The sequence below is a fragment of the Lucilia cuprina genome, chromosome 4 (genome assembly GCF_022045245.1).
Source record: "Lucilia cuprina isolate Lc7/37 chromosome 4, ASM2204524v1, whole genome shotgun sequence".
Lineage (NCBI taxonomy): Eukaryota > Metazoa > Arthropoda > Insecta > Diptera > Calliphoridae > Lucilia > Lucilia cuprina.
Genome location: NC_060952.1, coordinates 100,207,059 through 100,233,075, shown reverse-complemented (window position 1 = coordinate 100,233,075; position 26,017 = coordinate 100,207,059). Strand labels below are relative to the sequence as shown.

The 26,017-nt window shown below is 25.7% G+C and overlaps 1 long non-coding RNA gene across 1 annotated transcript in view; it reads left to right on the top strand.

Moving 5' to 3' along the window:
• Window positions 1–399: 399 nt before the first annotated feature.
• Window positions 400–26,017, top strand: part of LOC124419335 — a 40,459-nt gene continuing 14,841 nt past the window's right edge. The window contains exon 1 of the long non-coding RNA XR_006940496.1: window positions 400–681. This is a non-coding gene — a long non-coding RNA (uncharacterized LOC124419335). The remainder of the gene's footprint in view (window positions 682–26,017) is intronic.

Here is a 26,017-nt window from a genome sequence, read left to right as displayed (position 1 = left end):
GACTATGACTAGACTATGACTAGAATAGTAGTTTACTTTTCATGTTTTTTTATCTTTAATTCTTTAATCATTAACTTTCCCATGGTGACACTGAAATATTCCATTTCTTTGTAGTTGTACGTTGCTAATGACGAATAAGACCCTTAGAATGGTTGTAATGTTGTTGTGTTTATGTTTGAAGTCTTTCGTCGAACTTGTTGCAGCAAAGAAAATTTTGTTTGTGTCATACTAAAAAGGACATTGTTCGAAGCGAAGGCATGCAATAAAACCGACAAAAAACACAACTACCACCGAATGGGCTAACACAATTTTCCTTTCATTATCGTTTTATGTTGTATTTATTTTTCTTATATATGAGGGCAACTTCAATGAGTTCGATTGTTAGTTGTTAAACGCATTTTGGACAACAAACTGTAAATTGTTGCGGAGTTTTGTGTCATTTAAATAAATACTATATTTTGACTCTAACAGGATATTAAGTTTTTGAAAAATATCATTAATTCAGTATCCAATACAATGTCAAAGTTAGAAGTTACGAAACATAAAGAAACGGTTAAATATTAAAATTCAAATTAACATTATTAGACAATAAAAATTAAATATATCTAATAAAAAAAGTAAAACTAAAAGTAAATGAGGACATTTTTACGTGTGTGAACGTCTAAAACAAAAAACATAAAGGTATTAAATAGTTAATTAATTTAATTATTATTTTTTTTTTAAATTTTTAATAAAAAAAATACAATACTTATATAGTGCCGCATAAAATCGATAATAAAAGTGTTTTCTGTTGTTGTTTTGTTGCAAACTTTAAAATTGGATTGTGTTTATATGAATGCGTCTCTGTTTGTTTTGGTGTATGCAGTGTCGTGTAGTGAGTGCATTTGGGATTTTTGTGTAATTAAAGTTGCACAAATGAATCCATGTAGTGTTGCAATGTTAACTGTAATTGGACTGGTGTTTTCTAACTTTTAATATTGTTAATAACTGGTATTGGTAAAATGTTTCATTTCTAGTTGCTTTGTTTTCATTTGGTATTTAATTAATGTTTATTATTACAATGAATTCATGTTGATTTTTCAACTGAAATACAAATTACTTATATTTAGCAGCAGACAATTTTTGACGGTTGGTGGTCATGGCGCTGGCGTGGGTGTTGGCGTTGAGGGTCGACTTGTTGTTTTCCTTGTATTCTTAAATTTTGTTTATTTAGTGTTTGTTTTACAACAAAATTATTGTTATAAATTTCCTGCAATCATTTCGATTTCTAAGACTCAGACTAACACTTTCCTCGACATTCTAGAGAAACATTAAGACCACAGGATTTCTTCCTTTTTGTCTACACACAGTGCAAGTTTTCGATGTAGTCTATGAATATATTGTAGGGTTTGCCTTTATATTGTGTATTTTGCAATTAGTAGTAATTGTAGTAGTTGTGCTGTTAGAGTCCTAAGAAAAAGAGAATTTGTTGACATTGTTGTTGTTGTTCTATAATGATAATAATTGCGTTGTCTTTAAGAAACATACCCTTTGATATACATAGGTAATTGTTGTTATTTTACAAAATGTAAACAAATTAAATACAATTTGTTTTCATAAACATGCTTGCTTATAATACATATACACATAAACGTTAGATACCTATGAACTCTTATACAAATATATTCTAGATATATAAAGTATGTATGTACATACAAAAACAATCATGTCACCTCTACATTTAGTATGTTTCTACATTTAATGCATTTACTGTTTGTGTTATGTCATTTGTATTTCCTCTGTGGTATTAAAACTGTCATTCTAAGACACCTTTAGTTGGCTTTTCCTCTGTTACGGTTTTTATTTGTGTGTGATTAAGTTTAAGGTGTTAACTTAAATACTAAGTCATTTCAAGGCAACAATACCATTAGTATGTATTAAATATACATTTTTAAGATGAAAAAGAAACTGTATTTGTGTTTGTTTAATTCAAATTCCTTTCAAGTTGTGTTGCTAACGTATATAAATACATATGTGTGTGAACTCCCTTTGTTGAAAGAAAGGCATATTAAGCTAAACCGTTAAGCAATAACAGCTAATGTTTGCAGTGAAAATATTTCATTTATCTCTGTAACATTATGTATAATTGCAGCACATTTCGCAAAGTAGCTACTATAAAATACACATTAGTGTCCTTTAGAAAAAGTTTTACTTTATTTTTTTCTCCTTATTATATGACACGTACACGAGCGATGGAATCTTTGACAATATCTCAACCTAATTATGGTAATATTAAGAAAAACAATATGTTTCGATACCTAAAGGCAAAAACAATTGATTCTAAACAATATAATGAAAACACCAGACGCAATGCATTTAAATTGCTAAATGGATGAATGGTTAGTTTTATATAAAATCTTAAGGGTGGCATAAATTGCAACTGTTTTATATGAAAAGAGTAGGTGTTTTTTAATATATGCTCAAATGAGGGTTATACTGAGAAAATATTATTTTATGTTTTCGTTTTTGTTAAAATATTATAAAAATTTAAAATAAAAATATACTTAATTTGAAAAACCAACTTTAAATTGCAAAATTCGTAGTAATAAATAAAATTAAAATGTAATACATATACCTTAAAGTATGCAATATTTATAAAGTGTTTATGATGTTATCGAAATAAACTAGCTCCTAGAATATTCGTGAAAAAATTTAGTTTTGTATGAGGTGGAAAGATTTTGATAGTTTTTTATTACACAATATATGCTTTTAAAGTTAAAATATAAATTAGGATATATAACCAGTTTTTTGAAGTGATAATTACACTAGACAGCAAATTTTAGTAGTAATCTTCAGCTAAGATATGATTTTATGTCCCGCACGTAGAATTTTTACGCAATACCCTTTGTATATACTTAGTTTTAAAGGATGCATTTTTTTAAAAAGTTTTGCTCATTTGCAAATACTTATATAAAGAGCTAAAGCTCTTTTTCTCTTATTAGCTAAAATAATTAAAAGTCATAAAAATTATTATTAAAATATTGCTTCAATTTTAAAATGTTCTGTTTTAAATGTTTTGTCCATTTATGTATTTGATTGCAAGAATATGTACATGAAAATTCTATGTTTTTTAAAAGGTTTTCAGAGCAACTACAAAGTTTAAATGCTATATATAAAATGCTCTTTCAACTATTCTTGCATTTAAAAATTCTTTTTGCAATTTAGCTTTTAGTTAATTTAAGAATTTTATTTCATTTATTTTTTGTGGCATTTTTATATATTCGAACTTTTTTGCAAGTTTTATTAAATTAATTTGTAGCTTGACCTCGATAACAGTTCTCTTGTAAACTCTTTTCTTTATTTACTTTTTGTTTTGATCAAAAACAGACATAAGAAAATTCATAATTTTCCAAAAGTTTCATATTGTTGTGTTATTGATTTTTTTTAAAGATAGTAAACCATAAATCAAAGTAACGCAGAAGTTATTCTAGACCAATTATCAAATCTACACTCCGTTAATCGTTTGGTATAGTTATAAATTTGTAATATTTCATCAGATATGAGATTGATGTTTTTAATGCTGGTGGCTATCAAAAAAAACCTTTTTCAATTAAATTTTATTCTTGCTTCTTTTCTAGTTTAGTAGCTATTATTTTAAAAAAGTTCTAAAACATTAACTGATAATTTCAAAATAGAGAAACTTTACATTAACCATGTTTTTTAGACAGAAAATACTGGTTTTATTTTTCTTTAGTTTTTTTTTTAAATATGTAGTACTCAACAAAATGAATTCTTTTGCATGAAAGAATTTCAAAATCCTACTAGTATCTGTGCGTGCAACTATGAGGGTGAATGTCATTGCCAAAGGTTGAAACCAAAAAAGTAAAAAATAAAAAAAGAACAAGTACATGTGTTAACAACATACCAAGTAGTTTAGTCTGCAAAATACATGAAATGTTCGCGTGTAATTTATTTTAATTAGGAAATTTAATTGACGGTTAAAAAATAGAAAAAATCTTAGAATCCCTGAACTTTTTGTCACTCTTTAAGTTTAACATTTAAAGTTATTTTTCCTTTGTCAGTTAGATTTAAGTTAGATACTAACATATCTATATATTTTCATCCTAAATATAAAAAATTAGAAAAAAACGTGAGTCTTAGATCATTTATTTACAATTATACTCCCACATTAATAGTTTACATTTGGCTCATGTTAATACAAGACCTTGTAAGGTTGCATAAATAAATGGTGCGTTTAATTTTAAACTTTTTCTATCTTATTTTCTACAATATACCGTAACACAGCAGGTGATTTTTACTGTTTATAAATATGTGTGTGTGTGTTTTTTGGAAACATGCTTTTTCAAAAGTAAGAATTATATAGTAAAGTTTTCTATATAATGATAATGTCGATATTTTATTGACAGTTTGTGGAAGATTTCAGAGAAAAGAAAAAATTAAGTTTATATGTACAAATGTAAGAATTTCTATGACATGACAATTCAATACATATAAATATTTAATAAATGAATCAATGTCATTAAAAATCTCTCTCATTCACACACACACGCCAACAATCACATATGTATATTGGCCGATGTGAAATCTAACTTTTCATGTCATTTACTGTTTCCTGTACACAAACCGGAACTTACAGGATTGTGTGTATATGTTGTATTCATGTGTTGGTTAAACACAAATACATACATATATTATATTTATATTACAACTATAATTGTATATATTATATAGATGTAAGCACACTTATTCAATTTCATTTCCATTATTTTTTCAAGTGTGAAAGACAGATGAAAAAAAGTTAAACTGACTGAATTTATCCGTAATCGTTTATTTATTTTTTCCATTTGAATAATAAAATTTAATGATAATTTTCTTCCACTTTTCTTTATGTTTTATACATATTTTTTGCATTTTAAAAACTTTTTTCTTTTGTTTCTTTTTTGCTCCATTTTTGTTTTTACTATAAAATTTTGTTTTTTTATATTATTTTATTCTTTTTTAATTGTTGCTTTTTTTGTTTTGTTTTCTTTGTCGTAATAATTTTAACCACCTTTGTACATACATATTGTCTAATAATTTTCCTTTAGTTTTATTTTTTTGCAATTAATGTCGTCATGTCGATGACGCATTCTTTAGGTGGCCGAGGTACCCCTTAACGTGTAAGTCTAGTTAATGGACTTTTTCCACTAGTAGTTTTACATGTTTATTTAGTTAGTATGTGTAGTTATATTAGTCAGTTTTGTATTGCTGTTGAATAGAAAAGATAGAAGACACGAGAAACACATATAAAATAAGTTTGAAAACAAAAGGTTTTATTTGGTAAGTTTAAGTTGTGGGTGCTTACTGTAGGGGGGACTGGGAAGGTATTTGTAACTAATAATAGTAGTTTATAATTAAATCGATTGAAAAATGATTAAGGTGTAGTTTCAAGGTCGATTGTCTTTATTTGTTAAAAGTTTTACAGTGCAATCTTTCATTAAGAGAGCAACAATAGCGGCTAATTATTTACTTTGTCTTGGAAAGAAATGGTTTTTAAAAGAATTTAATTACTTTTTCAAAAGTTTTATAAATATACATATTTTAAAATCATAACGTAGACATTATTATAAATTCAAGCCAAAAAAGTATTTTGTCATATTTCAAATTATTTAAATTATATTTGATTTTTGGAATTTATCTACACATAGTGCAAACTATGTGTAGACAAATTCCAAAAATAATGTTTACTAAATCAAGCAATGAACTCTGCAGTTAAAAAATTTGTAATGTTTTGTTTTATTTTCAATGATTCCTAAAATTATTTGATTTTGGTCCAGTCCAAAAATAATTTGGTAGACTTTAATGGACAAATATATTTTTATCCACTAGAGAGTATTTTATGAGTTTGTGCTGATGTTTGCAACGCATACAAATAACCGTGTCTGTCTGTCTATCCGTCAGCCTGTGTATCATGTAAAAGTAGTTCTCAAAGAACACGTCGCAATTTTCAAGATAATTTAATAAAATTTGTAACAGGCATTTGCATTTGGTTAAGATCTGCATAACATCTTATTAACTCCTTATTTGTAAGTACTTCATTAAGTACTTATTTGTCAGCGATTGTGTTATTTACTCCAATATCATCACAGTGTTAAAATAATAATATAAACATATAAACTATAGGAAAGCCTTAGAACTAATAATTTTGTAAAGAATGTTTTTGCTGGGTATGTTTTCATAGTGTCGCCTAATGTTTAAACCAATAGCACTTAGAAAAGCAAAGAAATGCAGTACAATCTTGTATTCACGATTAATTAGTATAGTTGTAGTACTTAATAAATTACTTGGATTTAGTATATTTTTACTACAAAAGAAGTATAAAAACTTAACAAGACAATGTTATTGACCGTAATTGTCAATAGACATAAACACGAATGTTTATAAACGCAAAGATACTTCAATCTCCTAAATACCCTGCAAGGCTTAAAGTGTCTACAACTCAATATGAATTGTTTATTTTGCATTATTTTACTAGTTATTCAACTAACACAATGTGCTACATATGGTGACAATTATTTGCTTCATATAGTCCGCAAAGTCAACAAATGTAACAATTTCCATGAACAGCAGGGTTTGTACTAAAATTGTACACAATTTTGTTATGTAAGTTCTTTTAACACACATAGCAAATATCTTTAAGGAATTGTTTTGACAATGAACTTAATAACATTTAAATGCTTATATATAGTTTTATATGGATTTTAGTTTATATCTTCTAACTGTTCGTACATGGAGAATTTAATTAAATCTTTTTAGTCTACTTCCTTATTAACAAAATAAAAACATGAACAAAAAAATATGACCAAGATACCGGTAATTAATTACTTTTATAACCTAGTTTAACAAATTAAGGGCTTATTAAATAAACATTTTCTGCTATAAACCATATAGCGTTTAAAACCAAACCGTTAGCAACAATCTATGTTTTGTATACATGATAATATTTTACTGTTTTAGTATTATTCTTAGGATGAAAACAATTTCAAACAAAATTTATTGCGTGACTTTTCAATATAAGAAGTAAATTAACACACAACCATAAATTCAGATATTTAAGCGTAACATTTATATCTAAATAAATAGTATATGTAACTAAATGTAGCAGCACGTGCTTGTGTAAATCTATACTAAGTTAAATGTTTATCTTCATAACGGTTTATTTGAATATTACATAACTGAAGATTAATGGTTTTAACCCAAATATTACTTGAGCTGTTTTTAGATAAATGAAGCAAGATAAAGATTTATATTTACTTTGTCTTAAAATCCTGTTTGTCCTATTTCCTGTTCGTAAATTAACAATAGATTTTATGACCTTCACTTGAAGTGTTGTAAATATTTTACTTGAAATGTTGTTTGATATATAAAAGCCTTTGTGACATTTACATATGTATATTATTTGATCCAATTTCAGCATGACCTACTTTATTTTTTTTTAAACTGAATATATGTTTTTCCGAGTGCTGGAAACACTCGACTAGAAAGTTTTTTAGGATATTCCTTTATGCTTAATACAATGTATGTGAAGAAATGCAAATATAATAATCTGTATGTTTTTTTTAAATATTTAGCCTCTTATCAACTTCCATACATAATAAATACAAATATTTATCTGACAACTAATTCTGATTTAATATAATATCAGGAAAATCAAAGTATGAAATGAGTAGGCCAAATATTTATGGAAAATTTCGTCCCTTTAGCTTGTTCCATTCGGAATCTATCTTGTTTTCAGTAGACGGCAGAAGGATGGACATGACTTACAATTGAAAGAGGATCTAGAATATATATACTTTTATTGCTCTTAGACAAATATTAAATACTAAACATACCTAAAACAAGCTCTTAAAAACTTCTTCCTTTTATAGTCCAAATGTCGTCATAAAATTGTTACAACATGCCACACTATTCTAAGTATTCATATGTAGATCAGGTCGTAGACAACAAATTCTATGAGGTTTTAAAAACATCTATTTTATATATAAGGTTACCTACCTACAAATGTCTCAGAAATAACAATATGAACAACAACAAAAGATTTTTTATTTTACTTTTCAATGTTCAGTCCCTGCATTTCGATGGGGCGGCACCGAACTAGTAATTATTAGCTATTTAAAAATATCCTAGACGGAATTTTCAGGACGTCATTTGACTCTGCAATAGTTTGATTAATTTTATATAAGTTTTTAAGACATTCGACATAAATACACGTTGTATTTGAAACTGCTGGGTTATGTGTACTTATGTAGTAGGATATGTTGTATGGGAGTGTGTATACAAATGAATAAATTCGAAAATCTATTGCTTCATTTTTAAAATGAATTGAGTTTAATATCCGGTTTGACTTTTTGTTGTTCGTTATTATTCAGGCGGAATAGAGCTAAGTTTATCTCGTTTTTTTATAACTCTGGGTTTGTTTGTGTGTATCTATGACTTGGTGGTGTAAAAAGTGTAAAAGTGAAAACTGTGTTTTAATAAAGATATGACTTCTTGCTGTTTTTTATTTTTTTCTCTTTTTAATATTTTATAACCCAGCAATTTCATTGTTATTGATTTTTTATTTCTCTACTAGCACAAAAACTACATACATATACATATGTACATATGTATCCATGTGTTGTGTGTGTGTTTTTTTTTTCATGAAACTTGTATGTATGCAAATGTGTCTATGTGAAAAGCAAACAAATTTAATCGAATTTTTACACCCATACTAATGAAAATCATTGGCATAGAGTGAATTGAAAATGAAGTTAAAACTATTGGAAATAAAAAGTTTTGAAAAATGTGTTATTCACACTTTAATTTTATTATAATCATAGGCTTGATTTTAAGTGTTAATTGTAGTTTAGATTATAAGTGTGAATATATGTATGAATGTATATGTTTGGCAAATTAATAAAAATGCTTACGTGAAATTTAAATCTTTTGGAAACGCAAGTTTAAATTTTAATATTAATGTCATATATAACACAAATGTATGAATTTTAAATATAAGTCACAAAGGCAAATGGCTTAAAGTCATGGGTAGTATGATTGAAATGGGCTTGAAGTTATCTATTTAAAAGTTAGAACGTTTCTAATCAATGTTTACAGATGAGTAATAACCAGACACATGATATATTCAAATATTTTTTTTTTTATATTACAAAATCCTTTTAAGTGTTTTGTTGAAAGCATTTTAAATGATTTTTCATTCTTTTGTTAATAGAAAAAATCCCACCAAAAAGGAAATATTAAAGAGCCATTTAGTTATAACACTATCAAATCTACTGCTCTACTTCTTTGGCTAACAACATCTAATAGATATGAATCTGCACAATATAATTTGTTTTTTTTCTCCCATTCAATCTTTTAACAAGAATTCCTCAATTCCTTACAACAATTTGTTTATTCTCAATTTAGTTATTGTAGTTATTTTTCTTCTTATTTGTTTTTTGAAGAACAGTTTTCTTTTTTATTATCCTTTTTTTGCTGTTTCTGTTATAGACCAAAAATCGTAAGATGAGTGTTATTATTTTATTATGGAGATGATGTAATGAATGAAATTTCTAGTGGAAGTTTTTTATTTTTATTGTATAGACTAAAGAACTTTAACCTTTAGGAGACATAAAAAAGGTTTAGTTGGGCATACTGTTTTTTTGTAATAAAATTTATATTTTAGTGGCATAACACTATTTCAAAATATGCTAAATATATTAAGTACGTATTCGTATTTTAGTATTGCAAATGTATTTTTGTCGGGATTGTTTAACCGTTATATTAAAAATGCTGAAAATTACTAAAATGTTAAAATAAGTTGGTAAAATTTCTTTAAATTACTTTTTTAAAAATAAGCTTCATATAAAGCTTTAAAATTATTTAAACTAAACTTTAAACTTCAAATTAAGCTACAGCTTTTAAGAAGCTTAAAACTTCGCATTAAATTTTCGATAATCCTTTATAAGCCTGATAACTCAAATTGGATTAAATCTTTATCCCTTTATTTTTGTTTTTTTTTTTAACCGTTTTGGGAAATAAGAATGTTGTTTGTGAATAAGGGGGTTAGTATTTTAGATAGACATACAGAAGTCATTACTATTTGGTCAACTTTTAATATGCTTCATTTCATATAAAGCATATAAAAATTCGAATTAAGTGTTTGAAAAACTTTTATAATAAGCTCAAGAAGCTTTCAAAAATAAATCAAACTAAAATGAAGCTTTCAATATAAGCCTTATATTATTCTGAATTAGTTTCGCAAAGCTTGGGTCTTTAAAGTTAAATAATTAAATAGACTTCACTATTTAATACAGTTTTCAACATAATTTCTAGAGTTAATTTTTCAAAAAAAAAAAAAACTAACTTCTTTGATAAACTCTTGAAAAATAAACAATTATTAAACATAAACAAAAAAATCAATTTAACATAGATACAATATCAAACCAACCACAGGGATATCTACAAATAATTGTAAGTTTGTAACGTAAATATAAAAATGATGACAGTAGCAGTTGCTCGTGTTTGTATAACAAAGAACAATGAACTATCATAAATTCATTGTCACCCATAAACCAGCAACACGGACAATTCTTAGAACACGAGCAACAACATCAGATGTTTTAACAACAAACTAATGATCCTTTTTCCACAGAGTTGTGTTGCATTTGTGAAAGAAATAGAAAATCAGTTTTAAACAACAAATAGAAAACAACGTAGCGAATTGTACTAAAAACAAAAGTATATATATAAAAAGTTTTATTACCAGGATTAAAAGAAAAAAAGAGCTAGTTGCACAAGAAGTAAAACGGGAAGATAAGGGAAAAAAGCCCTGCTTTGAAAGTAAAGTTTATTGGCCTGAAAATAAGAAAAACAACAGCAACACATTAAAACAATTGCCAACCTAAGCAGGAAAGGTAAAATTAAGGATAAAAAGAAACTCTTTTTTTAATAACATAAACCAGAAAGATGTATTTTTGTACAAATCATACCATCTCCATTTACTGTATGCAAATTATTGCATATAGAAGTTAAGATAATCCTCATAAAACTCAACTATTTAAATGTAAAAGAATTTTTGCTTGCATTTAGAATTAGACCATTGCGAAATGCAAATTGTTGCTACAAAAAAGATAATGAAATAAAATGAATTTGCATATTTTTCCAAGAGAAGTAGTGTAATTGTGATTTTGCATAATTAAAACTTATAATTAAAATATTTGCTTTTTTATTAGTTTTAAGTGGTGTGCCAAGCGCTCCTTTCTAAATAAATATCAGTTTTTGTTGCACATTTAATTGCAACTATTTAAGAGAAAAAAATATTAAACTTTTATTTTTGAAATTAAGTGATTTAAATAAAACATTTATTAAATTAATTGATAAACTTTTTTTTAATTTTTCATTAAGATTTAATAGTTTTGGGGTCAAAATGCACCAGCTTTAATAAAATAAGAAGAATTTTTTACAGTTTTAAGCTAAATATTATTGTTGTACATTTGTGTATGCAGTAGATTTCTCTTGTTGGGTAAAAAAAGACTATCTTTATGATTTTGACTTCGGACTTCTCTAAAGTTCACTTAGCAATACTTAAGTAGAGACGAAATTTCTTTTTCATTATTTACTTTTCCAAAATGAGTGATTTTTTTAAGAGTACTAAATTATTTATTGACTTCTTTATCTATTATCTTAACTACTGACATGTCCACTTGCTAGTTAGGGATTATGTCTGATCTTTGGCCTAATCTATCGACTTGTATTTATAACAGTATATATCTACCCCCGTTACATATTCAACATATTAATGCTTTATTTTAGGTTTATTGCACACATTTTGCTTGCAAAATTCCTGCAATAAACCAACAATAACTTTGTTAAGCATTTATGAATATGGAGGCTAGTCTATATGTAGCACTAAATTTTCCGTACCTGATATGTATTGTAATACTTTATTAATATTTTAATTTCGTTAAGTTCTTATTTTAAGAATTTCTTTGTTACACGTGCTTTTCAGCGAATACACGTGAATCAATTGGTAAGTGTTTAACTTATTTAACCACTTCTTAATAGCTGTTGTATAAGTACATATATTAAAGAAGATATTTAAATGTAATTATTACATTACACAAGAACCCTGGATGTTAATAGATACTTAACTCAATTTAATACAAATTTTTTTTATAAAGTTCGCACTTAAGTCAATCAAGTTTAAAACAGTTTGATAAAGTTTTTATGTTAAACAAATGTTTTTTCTTCGGTATCATTAATTGTGGGTTCAACACTGAAATTTATTGTGCAAAAAAAGCTACAATAAACATAAAAAGCAAATAAATTTAAGCGTGTGTGTCGTCTTTTCATAAATGTTGTTTGTCGGTCTGACTGTCTTACTAAATGTGTGACGTGTATTTTAGTGCGTAAGTTTAAAAATGGCACGTGTAGTTTAAAACAAAAAAAAACTTCAATTCTATGTTAGTTTGTTAAAACTGCGGCTGGTTTTTCGACAAACAAAAGAAACAGAAAAAGACATTTTCAAGAAAAAAAACAATATTCAAATTTGCTACAAAAGCAACAAAGTCCATGTAAAATGAACTGAAAACTGAAATCTTGTAAATAAAAATTTAAATATTTATATAAATAATTAAACAAACACACAGATACCCGAACATACACACACATATGTACATACGCATGACAGTCTGACAGACAGTTTGTGACTTATATACTCATATGCTGCTGCTCTTTGGCTTTTAAACACTCTTGCAAACAAATGAATCGTAAATTTCAAACAGCTACTGCCAACTTTTGTTGTTTCCTTCTTTACGGTTGTTATTTATGCTGAGTATCTGTATGTGTAAGTGTTGCTGTTGGTCCGTCCTATCTATATCTTTAAGTTGATATTTATGTCGCTTTTTTATACTTTTGGGTTCATACTAGTAGTTATTACAGATAAATAATATACTTAATCGTTCATTCCTATACTACGCTAGTAAATTTTCTTAGGCATACTATGTAATAAAATATAAAAAATCAAATAAATAAAAAATAAATAAATGACAGACACCGTGGAGCCGTCGACTTATGGTTGTTGTTTGGCTAATGAGCCGGTCTATCTAGTAAATGACATACATAGATGGAACAGAGGGAAGGACGGGTATTAAAGAAACATGCAAACTGTGTCGGCAATTTTTAATACATAATTTTTGATACTTTTGGTATGTCTGCTTAACAACAAGAAAAAACTGCAGAACAAAAAAACTCAAAAAATAAAAACTAACCAACACATACACTCCCAAATAACAGTATCCTTTATTTAATGGAATAATAAATTGTTTGTTTTATTATGCATTCAACTGTTCGTTTTGTTTGAAATTTTTATGAAACATGGTGTTGAAAATGTTGATGATTAAAAATGCCGGTTATTATGTATTTTACACTGGAGAAAAATTTCAATTTATTTTTATTAAATTTACATTAATTACTTACATCACTGTAATAAAAATTTATGAAGCGTTAAAGAGGGGAATGGTTTAAATGTGTTAAAAAATTGCGTTTTAACAAGATTTTGTAATAAGTTGAAAATAATAAGTCGAAAATTTAAAATTGATTTTCAAATTGCTGTCATATTTATTTTGTGTCATTTTTACTATAATTTACTTTGAAATTTTTATATCAATAAAAAACGTATTGTAACTTTTCCTTTTTATTGTTTATAAAAGTTCACTGGAGATGTTTTCTGAAGCTTTTTTAGTTCCATTTAGTTGATAAAAGTAGATCATTTTACTTGTTTGAATAAAAGATTAAATTTAGTTTACTATTTGATAAACTAAAGGTCTTACAATTTAATTACTAGACAATAAATTAGATTTATGTTTTTGTTTTTAATTACTTCCTGTTTGCATTATTTGGTAACATTAGTCATCTATCTGCTTTTGTGCTTCTATGAATAATGCTTGATATGACTGCAAACTCATCCTTATTGCCAAATTTTTGTTTTATTTTATTTTATCATTAAAAGTAGTAAATATTTAAAAATTTTTTTATGAGTGTATAAATCATTGCAAAAAAAACTTCAAATATAAATGAAATATTTCATGAAAATTGAAATTCAAGGTTTATTTTAACGAAGTAAAATTACATAATCTATTACAGAAATAAACAACATTATAGCAAATATTAAAATTTACCACAAAGACAGTACAATCTCGATATACATAGTAAATTATCTTTACCATTAAGCATAACAAATGTTTTTTTTTTTTATTACTGCTTTAAGAATACGTAAATAATTTAATTTTTTAATAGATAATACTCTTCCTTGAAAATGTTTAAAATAAAATTTCGTAATAAAAATTCTTATTTGTTTTAATTTTTTTTTACAATGACTAAAAATATGAGTTGAATGAACCTGTTTTAAATTTTTTGCTGCTTTTTGTTGTTGTTTTTGTCTGTATCTTTATAAATCGCACAATCAATAACTTGTATCAATTTAAGATGTATTTCTCTGTTTTTGTTAAGTATATGTTTAAATAAATTAAAATATAATCTATAAATTTGCTTATTGCCATAATGTTATTTTGTGTTTATATAAATTTCAGATTTATTATTTTTCCATAATTTGTTTTTAATATAGTTCAATATACCAGTAAATATAATAATTATTCAATGCTGTATAAATTATTGTTCATTTACAATAATTGTATTTAATTTTTTTCTTCTTTTTTTGTGAAATAAAAGAATAAAATGGAAATATACGCCAATTTCTATCGACACATTCATACGAACACAATGAATATCCGAATTGTGCTTTTATTTAATTTGAAAACTCATGCATGTTGCAATAAAATAAATTTGAAATTATTAACACGTTGCCAAATGAATTGATTTAATGAAAGATGTAATAATTCAATTAAAATTTAAATATTTTTTGTTTCTATAATTTTCATTCTTTTTGTTTGTTTTCTCGGTTCCGTTGTTCAAAAATAAACAAACATTGCTAAGTTAATTAAAATTTTAAATAAAAATTATTTAATTATCATTTTGGGTATTTAGTGTAAATAAATGTATTACACTTTTGTTATGAAGAGTGAAAGTTTTTTTTTTTAATTTGTTTTATCATCTGAATATGTAGTTTATTATTTAAGGGTTAAATTTATGTATGATTTTTGACAGGGTCATTGTTTTTTGGACAATATTTTTTGTTTTTTATTTTACTAGAACACTTATTTGTTATTGCTTAATAATGTTTATTGGCTCTTTATTTAATGACTTATCAGCAGCTGTTTTGTTTTATTATTATTTATTGTTTATATGGGCAAATTATATTAAGGGTATTCATTAACACCTTTCTGTTTAACATTATATTCATTTGAAATTTGGTTTACTTTTTTCCTCGAAATACTGTTTTTTGTTTCATTTAATATGCTATTGATCAGGTGTGTGAACATGTTTTATTGGGGATTTAAAATACATACTCACGTGAAACCATTTCCATGCTATGATTCAGCATCAAGTAATAGCTCCACAGGAAATTATTAAAATATTTGACTAAATACGTAGAGAAATAAAAAAATGCTCTGTTATCGTTAAACTCAGCAGGTTGTTTAAAAATAGAAAATTCTCCAGAAATATAGTTTATAACCGTATATTTAATGAAAAAGTGCCCAGCAGTTCATTCGGTCAGTCCCGAACTTCCTATTTAACCTACCATTTAGAGTTCCTCTAGCCACCAAGCGTCCATGTGATTAGTTAATTAATTTTGCATGGAAAATTTGCGGTTTTGTTTGAATAAATTTCCCTTTTTGCCCCGCCAACAACTGGCCAGTTGACAAGCTATTTGAACATGTGCTTGTCCTACGTGAAAGACAATCGTCACTCCACAGGGGCTGTCTTTTTCGGATTTATTGACTCTTTTTCGAACTGCTGTGTATTACAAATGTTCAATGTCTTGCTGAGTCTATAAGCGGTAAATATAGATCTTCACTATTAGAGTCAAATTAATGGACAGGGCCAATATATCCCTAACAATGACAGAAAGCTTAACCAACAATACTTTTAAAAAAAAAGTTTGATATTTTTTTTGACAGAATTTTCTCCCTCGGTAAATGTTATTTTAATGAGAGACCCTCATCTTGGCGTAATTGCATTCCCATGGCAAAGAGGTGCTACCAGTACCTGTAGTCTGCCAGGATTTTACCCCGGTGATGATTAAATTTAGTCTCGGCCTTTTTCATGGAATGATTTGACAAGGAATGTACATGGGAGTACATGGCTATCTGCCTTCAAGGCAGACATTCAACTAATTACTTCTTTACGCTAAAAGTTTAAAACAAACATTATTGTCTGAATGTCCCTAATATTTACACATTAATATGGATGAATGATAACTATTTTTTGAGTATGACTTCATGACCGACTGACTTTAATCATGTGAAAATCTATTTTTAATCTCACATTTTTTGTTTGCCAGTTATTTTGGATTCACATGCAAATCATTAGTAAGATATTTTTGTACAGTTTGTCAATATGTGTTAAATAGCTGGAAGAAGAAAACTTACAACCAAACAAATTTTTAACTGTAAGCACAACGAACAGACAGACAAGCATTAAAAAAAACTTAAATAATGAAGGTGCAAAATCATTGCAAATTAAATAAACAAATAATTAAATAAGCTTTTAAGTATGATTGATCAAGATTTAATAAAAACTGAAAACTGAAACCAATTTTTTCGATATAAAAAAAGAGAAAAAGAGAAGTAGCAAAATCACAATATATTGTAAATTTTTTAGGCAAAGAAAGTCTTTTTAGATGCCAAACTATGCATAAAAAATGTATTTAAAAAATAATGAACCTTTTTTTAATAATTTTTTTGTTGCATTCTTTTGTCTTTAAACAAAAAACGTTTGAACTTAAGATAAATACTGAAAGCTGTGGCGCGTGGCTATAAGAAAAAACTGACTGTAACGTAATTTAAGCAAATAAGATCACATGACAGGATCATTATGATCAGCCACAACAACGTCATCATCAACATTATCATCTTCATGATTATAATGAGTTTAACTTGGCTTTTTACTAAAACAAAGTCTTAAGAAAAAAGAGTTTTAACGTTTTGTTTGAAAGTGATATTTAAGATGCTCCAGAAAAAAAAACTTTGAGATTTTTGTGTTTTGAAATTTAAGATACTTTTTTCATTAAAATCTTTTTTCTTATACTTAGTTTAAAATATAAAATTTTGTTGTTTGTTTTTCTTCTTTTTTCTTTTAGTTTATTGTTATAAATAGTTTTTAAATTAATAATGTTTCTTTTCAATTGTTGTGTTTTATTTTGTACTTTTCAAGTGAACAAAGATTTTTAAAATCTAGGTCATTTTGTGTGTAGAACTCAATACGTAGATATGTATATTGAGTGAATGAGTGAGTACGCAAGTACTTTAGAAATATAAAATTGTATGTGTTTGTAAGTAAGTGTTTCTGTTCATGGTTACTGGGTAATCACTGTATACTTACTTGTTCTTATATTATTTATTTCAATTTTCTGTTGCTATTCACTCTTCTTGTATTGTAATTCAAGTCTTGTTGCAATTTAATTTATTTTACACTTTTTTAATAAAAAAAGACAAGGGGATGGATGCTGCAATTGTTGCTGTTTTTTTTTTTGAAACTCTATACTTTTTATTTTATTTTGTAGTTTATATCTTCCTTAAATGTTTAAATAAGATTTTTTTATCTTAATTTTATTTATAAACTTTTGTGAGTATTACTTATAAGTTTAGCAAATATTTTATTTAATTTAACCTTTTATTTGCTTATCAACTGTTGTTGCTTTTTTGAGATGACTTTGTAAGTGGGTTAATGTCCTGACGGTTTTTAACCCTTCTTGCCAATATCTTGTCAATATATACTTGTAGTTTAACTTGTTCTACCGAAAACTGGGTCAATAGAACACAACCGAATACATGTACATATGTATGTATTGCTTTAAGATGCCTTGCATACAAATACATACATATATAAAGTATGCATATCGATACATATTGGTTCTTATATGCATCAACATTATATACTTGAATGTTCATGTACTCGAATCTTTAAGTTGTATTTTAATAACACTTGTGGTAAATTGGGTTTGAGCTATTGGTTATTCCCCTGTTAAAGATTAGTGAGCATTATTTGAAATTGTTGTCCAATAGAGATTTGTAATCTTTTTATCTTTTAAAACCATTTAGTGTTTATAAGTGTAACGTGTTACCAGCATTGACTGCTTTATGTTTAAATTTAATAACTTTAATATATTGTTGTTATGATAGATTAATAAAATTCCCGCACTACAGATTGCAGCATTTAATATTCCTATTATATTACTTTAAACTTGTTCCTATATTTCAATTTGTCATAAATAAAAATGAAATAAATACAGTCATCAATCATTTTTTGCAATGACTTTATATTAATATACATACATCACGAAATAACTTCTACCCCAAACCCGTAAAAAAGTATCATGCATTCGAGACCGACAAATGTTCAAATAGCAACAGCCCCAACAGCAGCAAACGTCTTTTAAAGTACCAGTCCCCCGTTCTCTTGGTATGAACTATTACGATAATGTTTTTTTAAATAAATTTTCAACTTAAATGCTGAAAAGCAAAAATTGTTTGGAAAAAAATTTTTGTTTTATTTTTAATATAAAATCATGCAATTAAGTTAAAGGCAAAAAACAAAATTTTTAATTACTCTTTTCAACAATTGCCATTAATTAGTTTAAACAAAAATTTTCCATTTTCATAGTGTTGGTCGAAAATAGTTCATATTTTGCTTTAGTTGTTAAATAATTTATAGTTAAGACATTTATAATATATTTGTTTTATTACATTTAAAAAACATACATATGGAAGTACGAGAAAGTAAAAAATATTTTTAATAAAATTTTATTCAATTGCATTCCAAGAAGAAGAGGAGGAGTAGCATTAATATATTTAGTTCACACAATCTCTTGGTTGAATGACATATTTGTCACATTTATTTGGATTGCGTCAGTTTTGTTGCTTGCTTGTTTGCATTGTCGGTATTTCTTTGCTTTTTCTCATGTCGTTTTGCAATAAAATATCTTTTATTTTTTATATAATTTTTGTTATTCTTTATTTTATTATTTATCTGAATGTTTGTTTCTTGAGGATAGAATGAAAATAAACTACATTTCACATTCATTTCAATTTGTCTTTTTGCAGGCAAGTGGAAATTTTAAAACACATTTAAGCTCAAAGCAAACCATCACATTATTCTATGGACACTATTAGTTTCTACTTTAAGTATTTGCTATTTTTGTTGTTGTTGGTGGTTATTATTTCTTGGAGTGATTTGTCAATGTTACTATGTGATTCATAACATATTTATTATGGAGAAAATTTATTTTCCATTCTAAATGGGTAGCTGTTGTTCTATGTTCAAGAGTCCTCTGGTATCATTGTAAGCTATGAGCTTTTTATACATATGTTTGCATGAGTGTTAAATATGATTTCTTTAATAAGTTTTTTTTGCACTATTAAGATTTATGTAAAAGAATAGAATTTACAATTCTGAAGAAATTTTAGAAAAACTTTGGTATGAAACATTTCACGAAAAACAACATTGGCTTCTAACCTCTAAAAAGTCATTTTAATTTAGATTTTTTATTCATCCTTTTCTTTTTGAAAGTTTCATTTTAGTAAAAAGTTTTTTTTCAGAAAAACATAGATTTTAAAAAGTTTTATAAAGAAAAAGCTTTTTTTAGTACAAAAGTTTATTTTCAGATAAATTAAGATTTTGAAAAATTTTGATAACAAAAATTTTACTTTCTTCAAAGAAAAACACATTTTTATGAAAAAAATTTTCTTAACTTTTAATTCTTGAGAACGGTCTTTTCAACAGGTTTATTTAACGCAAAAGCTTTTTCAGTAAAAGGTATTTAATAAGTATTGTTGATTGATGTATTATTTACATGTTTTAAATTCATTGAAAGTTAAAAAATTTGTTACAGTAAAAGCCAGGACTTTTTACTTTCCTCTCAAACTCTTATCTTCTAAAGAAATAAAACATTTTCAAGAGAGTTTTTTGTTTTAAAATTCTGTTTTTAATATCTTTCCCTTCTTCAAATTGTAACCAAAACCAGTGAAGCGGCAGCTGTTACTGCTGGCACATGTGATATACAGGCTAAAAGAACACATAAACATACACATTTCAAATGAAATGCTTAGAGTGAAAGGATATAAAAATCTTTGATACTTAACAGAATTTGATAGATATATCAACACATATTTGAGCATGTCTTTATATGAAGATACCATTTTATAAATCTTTAAAAAAATGAAAATCAAATAATGATATAAATATTTGGAATATTTGTACATAAATGTATTTGTTTATAGATTTAAATGGAAAATATGGTTCATGTAACAGTAAAATCCAAATGATTGTTTAATGTGTGTGAATCAAACAAAAACAATTCGGAAATCACACGTGTTTATGCGAAAACATGTGATAATAGCATTCACGTTCCTAAAAATCACACAATCAATGAGCAACATGTTGAAAAGAACAACTTTCACTTGAATGACCGCGTTCTATAATCCCACTAACTTACATTGATAGGTACTGTTGTATTTTCCCTATGATTTTTTATTGATAAAAAACTGCTCACTATTTAATCATTTTTTTTATTTTCAAATAAGATACTTGTTGATAATTTTATTTTATGTTTCGCTTTTTATCTAGAATCTATTGTGGGGGGTTTTTGTTAAAGCTACTGTTTTTCTTCGTGCCACATTAAATTCTGAGTAATTTATAAAAAATCTTAAGAATGTTTTATGCTTTTCTTTGCACAGACAGCAGAAAGCAATGTGGTTTCTATATTTTTAGTTTTTGTTGTTATTGTTGTTGATGATTGGCAACTGCTTCTAACGAATTACATTAAAATGCATTATATTGCAAATTTTATTTTATTTTGCTTTTTGCCATTTCATATTTGTGATAATTTTGCACATGTACAACATGTGAACATGGAATTCGAATGCATATTTTACATTTTCCATGAATTAAGTACAAGTTACTAAATGTGTGCAAGTATTAAGTATTATTCAGTTTTTATTATTTTATTTTTAATTTTTCACAAATGTGAATTACATTTTTATGTGTTGAGTTATAGAGAATTACAGGTATAAAGGCATATTGATCATTCAGAAAAGTAACAAGTGAAAAAATATTATAAATTTGTACAATACTTAATTCTGTAAAAATATGTTTTGGTGGAAACCATTAAAGAAAACTATTTTTGTCTATGATAAAAATTTACCACTGATAAATTTTAAGAAATTTATGATAAAAATATTTATTAAAATTATTTATAAAAAATTGGTAATTTTTTTATCGTTTAATGTATGTAACTGGCAAATAGATTTTTTATATATATTTTAATAAAAAAAACTCAATATACTTACGTCACTTATGTAGGGTATTTAAAATAATAACTGAATTTTAATTTAGCAAATCTTTTAACATTTAGTGGCGCTTTTAATAACGATCGTATTACTGAAACACAATTAAATAAACAACATTTCTTAAGAAAACATTTGTAAATTGAATAAAATTTAAAAAAAAAATAATTTTATTAAATACGAAACCCTAACATTTTTAACATAATAAAATGAAATTTCCGACAATGAACTTTATAAAATAATATAATAAAAGTTCAAATTTAAAAAATTCTTATGAATTTAATAAAATTCAAATTGAAAACTGCTGAAAAATAAAAAATTTTCGCAAAAAATGTGAGAACTTAATGATTTCAAGAAACACAAAATATTTTATTATCACATTAATTTATTTTCATTTTTTGCATATTTCTGTTTTATTTTATTGATAAAACTTTTTGCTTAATGATTTTTTGCTAAAAATAAAATCCAAAAAAAAAAAACATAAAAAATTCCAATGTCATACTCTTTATTTCATGTTATTGCCTTCTGTTTAAACTGACATTTGACATGGAAACATTGCGATTGTCTCTCAAAAGAACGAACGAAAAAGAACTACGGAAAATTGTTATTCAATTTCAAGTGATTGTTGTTGTGGAAAACCAAACAAACTGTCTGTCCGTACGTTGCCAAATTCTTCCATAAATTTCACTTTGAAGAAATGTAAAATATGGCAAAATGTGTCAATATCATTTGTTATATTTGCCTAATTAAAAACTAAATGTCAGACATAGAAGAAGAAATTGACAAAATATCACAAACAAATTCAATAAAAAGAAAAGAGAACAGGAAAAATATATAACAAAATTTTAATATTTACCTGTATTGTATAGAATCCACCTTTGCTACCGACAAGCTGTTACTACGTGAAGGTCATTGAACTTTTAAAAAACAGGAAATTAAAAACTGTTTGTCTTGGTAATTGAATATAGACTAAGGTGTGGAAAACACTTTATAAGGTGCAAGTTCAATATGAATATTAGAAAGAAAATTGTTTTTATTGTTACTTTGAAAATCTCTTGGTATAGATGTAAGAAAGCTTATATAATTTTTTCAGTGTTTTAATGTAAGTTGTAGTAAATTATGAATCATATTTGAAACTAAGGGCTTGGTTTTACAGTTCATGGAATTGAATAAAAAACTTTCCTGTAGAAAGGAAAGGTTAGTTTATTGAAAAATATTTAATAAAAACTATATTAATAAATGTCTTCCAACATATACCTACAAAAAAGCTTTTTAAGTTAAGTCTTCTTCTAGAAAACTTTTTCAACCAAAATTCTTCAAAATTTAATAAAAGCTTTTGAAGCTATTTTTATACAAGTTTAAACAATACACAATTTCATAAAAATATTTTTTACAAAAAATTTTAGTTTTTTACCCAAATCTTTTCAGAAAACATTGGATTTTCAAAAAAGAAAATCGATTTCATTGCTAATATGTTAAATTTAGCAAGTACATTATCTTCTGTTGATCGCTTTTCGAATACATTTAGAACTAAATTATTCCAGCAGTTAACTTCTACATACAAATAAATAAGAACATATCAAAAAAAATTACAATTGCAAAAACAAACTTTCCATTTTCATTAATAAATATACATATCTATAAGTCTAAAAACACACAGACGGACCATCAATAATTTCTCTAAATATTTACTTAAAACAATTTAAACTTAACTCAAATATAAATAAATACAACAGATTTATAATTAAATATTATAACATTTTTGTCTTTAAATAAATAAACACAATATATAAAGAAAGACACCAGCGAAATACCAAAAAATTGTATTTATTTTCGATTTTGTTTGTTTAAGATCACGCATTAAACAACACGTCACATGCCCATCATTGAAAACCCAACAACATCTTTAATTTGAAAAGTAATAAGTTAAAAAACTAAACAAATGTTTTCTACTATTTACTTATAAGCATTTTAACTCATTATTTAAACACGGTGATGACATTTAAAACAAGTACTTACAACGCTTGATTGCAAATAACCATTTAAAAAAGGACTTACAAATAAGAAGTTAAAAAGTAGTTATGCATGGGCTTCTGTTTAGTTATTATATTTTGCATAAAATACGGCTTTTCACAAAAAAACACTATTTTCTTTCTGTGTGTGTGTGTAGAAAACTCTTGCTAACTCAAAAGTATTTACCTATCTGACTATACGTAATTCACTTTAAAAGTGCTTAAAAATAATGCAGACGTTATATAGAATTAATTGAAAAGAAAGTGGTTATGTAAGTACAAACTTTTAAATAGTTTTTGCTGGGTACATACTTTTTCTTTTTCAAAAACTGCTCTGCACTGCACCGCTGGCAAATAAACGAGAATTTTTATTTATTAAACTTGTTACTCGTACTTATTAATTAGTATTTAAATATTAAACAAATACAATGGCATTAAATTGTTAAAACATAAATCATTTCGTAGACCTCTCGTACTAGTTAAAAACTAAAACAAAAAAATAAATAAATTTGTTTGGTTGATTTTCGTTGAGGTTTTTTTTTTTTTTTTGTTTATTTCTGAGCTAAAAGAAAAACTTTTCCATGCACAAACTAAACACAAATTTTTATTTATAATGGAAAATTTGTAAATAAAACAAAGTACTACATAAATATTGACTAAATACTATTTTAGCTAAAGAAATATGTATGTATGTATATTATGATATGCATTTCTAATAAATATTTGTGCTAATTTAGAATATTACACTGACCTAATAAAAATGTTATTGAGCTGTCTGACGCTGGTCTAGAAGTGTCTAAAAGTTGATTTAAGATATTTAAATATATGCATACATTTCTTGACAAGAAAAGGTTATTCCCCATAAATGTTTTCTTTTCATTTTTATTAGGTTTTACATATGTATGTATTAGTTAATTTGAAAGTGTTTACTTATATTATGTTAATAAAACAGGATAATCCTGTTCCAAATTTCCAATTGAGGTCATTGTCGTAGGGAAAGTAACGGAAAATATGTGAATTTTATATCAAATAGTGTTATTTTTAGCCATTATTTTTGCTATAAATACACTTTCTTACGGTAAATATTTATTTTACTTACCTCAATTGATTACACTTTTACTTTGACGAGTATTTTTGGGTCAGTTACTTAAAATACATTTAATACCGGTATGCGTATCGTGTAAATAAATGAAATGATGATATGTATGTGTTTGATTAAAATTTACACATTCGTATGTACAATACACATGTGTGTATGTAGATATATTTAACAATTTTATGGAGAGACAACAGTAACAAAAAAAAAACAACGAATCACATTTTTATCCATGTGACGTTATGACGCTCTGATTAATTCTAATTAATTCAATTATTTAAACCTGATTAAGATTTTATTAAAGTTTCTTAAATAATTTTATTTCACTTAATTATATCAATTTTTTTATTAAACTATTTATTTTAATTTGTTGTGTTTTGTTTCTTGTTTTACTTTTATTAGATTTTCCTTATCAAGTGTAATTTTTTGCTTTTTTTTCTGTGCTACTTGTACTCGTAAAATTGCATAATTTTAAATCATTTAGTCGATTATTATTTATTAGTTACTTAGTAGTAAATTTAAATATTTTTGCTGTGTAAAAATATGATTAATTTGAATGAATATTAAAAAAGAAAGAAATATTGAAAATGAACACATGAACTAAAAGTGATCTAAGTTAAGTCGTATTTAAAATATTTAGAAATTTTTAAGAAGTTATACATTCGTGTTAAACAGAATCTTAAAATTTTTGGGAATTTTTCATTTTAAACGTCTTTGTCATCTCCAATTGTAAAATTTGATTAAATGAATCACTTTTTTCCTAAATTAAAATTTCGAAAGTTTTACATATTTACGTAGGTTAAAAAATGTTTCATATATCGTATATTGTAATCAATTTGTATGTTTTATAATCTCTGAAGTGTCTGCACTGTAAAGCCTTAGAATAATTTCTGAAACAATGTTATAAGGAACTTCTAGAAAAATTACAGTAAAAATGTAATTTTGTTGAACCTTTTTCTCAAGTGACATAAATATGCAAGAATATTTGTGTAGGTATCTGTACATAATTGAGTTTAAGACAAAATGTAAACATCTTGAATTAATTAAAGATTATTTATTATCCATAGACTGCATCTTTTTCAACTTAATACTTGTTTGTTTATTTATTCGTTTTATTCTGAAAAAAGGTCTAATAATTTGTAATAAAATTAAATGAAGAAAATAATGTTGAAGGTCGTTTAGTGGCATAATTAAAATAATTCACTGTAAAATGAAATAATAATAGAAAAAAACACTTGTGTTTATTTTTTACCAGCAATACAAGACTTAAAGTCTATTAAAAAAGTGGTAAATTATTATGATTTAATATGAATATAAAATAACAAAAGAATTATAAAATAGCTGTACTAGTAGCAGCTAGCAGTAAGCTAACCGGTAACTAATTTATAATGACATAAAGTATGTATCATACAATAATAATAATAAATACT